Here is a 3,350-nt window from a genome sequence, read left to right as displayed (position 1 = left end):
TTTTGTTACCCGAGTCCTGATTATTTTCATGTGGTATATGTGATGTGGGGATTTCCAATAATGAAGAATTGACTTCTAGATATGTTTTACGTAAAGCATGAAGGCTTGTGGGACTGTGGGTGATATGTATGCTTAATATCTGCTACGTTTATCATGTACGAGCTTGATATGTTAAATCCTTGAAATGTCTCAAGTATATGTTTTCCTATGACATAACATGTTAGTTTTGCTCGTTCATAGGATTTGTTCTTGCTTCCTAAGCTTTATTCTGCCAGTAAAGTTGATGAGTTCATCATCTAAGGTGTATTGGATTAAAGCTTAAACTAGTGTTATATCATCTTGGTTTTACTTTCTTGATCGAAAGTTGTATGTAGATGTTTGTTGTGTTGTATATATTCATGTAATGGTGAATGGAAAAATTCTAAACCATATGGATAAACCTGATTGACTAGTTGTGGAAAGAAGCATGTTAACGTGAGTTGTTCACTCTCTTTGAGTCTGATATGTTTGAGAAGAGTATATATTTCCTTGCTATTAGAAATCCATCTGTTGTAAGTATCTTTCAAGGTGAGTTGAAAGGTGGTTGATTGGAAATGGGCTAAAGGTAGGATACTATGTTGTTAGGATTTATTCTGTAAGTTTGATGCTGACCAGCTCTTATGAGTCACTTGGTTTGTTCTAAGCTTGTGTGATTTGCAGTAAGGTTGCTTAAGCTTCCTAGCATGATTTATTGTTAATCAAGAGTGTGTATTTCAAACGCATGCACAGGTGACAACTTAGAAGATGAGGTATTTTTTCTCATAATGTTATATCCTTTGTGATATGTATGGTGAGTGGGGGTTAGATTTGAGTACTCTAACTTGTTATGTTAAGTTTTCCTTGGCATGTGTGTTGAACTTCTTGATGCATGTGTGATGTTACTATGATTCGCATTGATAGAGTTCATATGCTAGAATGATCATAAGTTGTTAACTTCACATGCATGTTGTTTATTGAGATAAAGATGTATATGTGTCTCAAAGCCAAGAAACAAGTACAAGATAATGAGATAAGCAGAATGGTTCTAGGCAGTATGCCAATGAACTAATAAAGGTACGCATCAATCTCATTATTGTTATGTAGAGAAAGTGGTTTGGTAAATTATATTTATCATGCCTAAGCCAGAGTTATTTTTATGATTTGGCCTTGATGTTTGATTCAAATGTGCTAATGTTTTGCAATCTAAATGATGAACAAACTATTCTTGACGTGTAGTGGTTTTGTTGTTAACTATATTGTTCATTCTGTTTGTCAAGAGAGAATTACACAATTATTGATTGTGTTTCAATTAGTACATGGATGAGGGTTAAAGTGAGAAAATTTCTCAAGTACCTATCCAATAAGTTCTGAGAGACAATGATTGAATGATCAACGATGATTAGTTGAACCTCTTCAGTGTATGGTTTTTACATGATGAAGGGTGGTGCTCTGTTTCAAGTGAGCTACAAAACAAATTGGTATACACTATCCATTATGAATCAAAGGTTCATTAGATTGGATGACGTGTGTCAAGAAGATGATTGTTGCAAAAATTAATCTTTGGAAATTTGTCCATTGTCGGGTAAGTTGATCCTCATGTTCTCTACATTATTTTTTACAATTGTCTATGTATGTTGTCAGGAACTACAGATGTAGTGACAAAGTTAGATAGAGTTGTGGAGGTGATACTCCTGTTAGAGTACGTGAAAGTAAAGAAGAATCAAGCAAGTCCTTATACGAGGATGAAGCACAGGTAAGTGCTTGATTGTCTAAGAGAATATATTTAAGATCCTATGGAGTATTTTAAATTATTCTAGTGAAGAAGTTTAAAAAATGAGTCTACGTCTAGAAGTGATCTGGCTTGATAACCCTCTAACTTATATGGTTATGAGATGGTTTGGTAGACTTGTTGCTTGATGTTTACAAGTTGAGCTTTAAGTGCTCTTAATATGTCCATAACCCAGGTTGGGTGGTCAATTGAGATAGCTTACATGGACACACCGAAGCATTTTAATTTGTTGAACTTTTGTTCTGAATGGGTCTGGAGCCTTGTTTTGGTTGACTCATTGCTGGATTAAAACCATTTATGTTTATTGAATCTATAACACGTTTTAGTGGTTTGTTAACCATGTAGATAGATTTAGTAAGGTTGAGCGTGACTCTTATTGTCATTTGTCGAGTTATTCTTTGAGCAAGGATTGATAATGGTTCTTAAGTGGATTTAAGACCGTTAGCCCAGTGGCTCTTAGAGTAGGATTGATAATGACACCGAAGGTGGAAGGTTGAACATTGATTTCTCCTAATACTACTAGTCTAGTTGCTTGAGAGTAGGGAACGATAGTGATCCTTAAATGAATTAGAATCACTAGCCAGTTATTACTCGAATAGGGAACGATCACTAGTAGAAAAAACGTTATGGTAAGCGGTTCTGAACCGCATGGGTTTAGGGGGCTTGCCAATTGCCATGCAAATGGCAAGCGGTTCAGAACCGCTTCCCATTTGTATTTTTTTTATTTATTTTATTTTTATTTTAATATATATAATAATTAATAATAATAATATTATTAGTGACCTGTTTTGATATGCACATTAATCCAGTTTTTTTAAAAATTATTATTATTATTAATATTATTATTAATTAATATTAATAATTAATAATAATTAATTAAAAATATTACAAATTTTGGAATAATAATAATTCAATAACAATAAAATGCATAATAATAACATATATAAAACTCATAAATAATGTATAGTACTAATTACAAATAAGAAATATAATGTACATATGGATTTACTAAAAATAAAAAAGATATGGTAACTAAATATTAATTGTTCGTAAAAAAAAAAAAAAAAAAAAAAAACTCAATCTAATTCATTATCTAAAAAACACATATATATTATATATTCTACCTAGATGCCATCAAATGTCACAAAAAAAGCCCACATGTCGCGAATTTCATCAACTTCTTCCTTTGTCAAAGGGTCTTCCCTTTGAATCTTACAAACCTTTGAAAAGAAAAAAATACCAAACATTAAACATCATTCATATATTACATAAAATTCAAACTAATAATTAAAAAATAATAATGTATATATGTTAAATATTTCAAACATCATTCTAACTTGCCTGATTTAGCATTCAACTAAGTTTTAGGACGACTTTTACCCAAAATCGCCTATTTCACTACTACTTTGCCCGTTTTCTACATTTCTTATCTAATGAGATATTTCTTTATCATAAAATGTCAATTATAACTAGTCTTAGGTGTCTAATGTTTGAAATCATAGCAAGTTAGCATTCTACTAAGTTTTAGGACGACTTTTACCCA

Source organism: Chenopodium album, chromosome 1 (genome assembly GCF_948465745.1).
Source record: "Chenopodium album chromosome 1, dcCheAlbu1.1, whole genome shotgun sequence".
NCBI lineage: Eukaryota > Viridiplantae > Streptophyta > Magnoliopsida > Caryophyllales > Amaranthaceae > Chenopodium > Chenopodium album.
The sequence above is the reverse complement of the archived record's forward strand: the minus strand, read 5'-3'. Positions refer to the sequence as shown.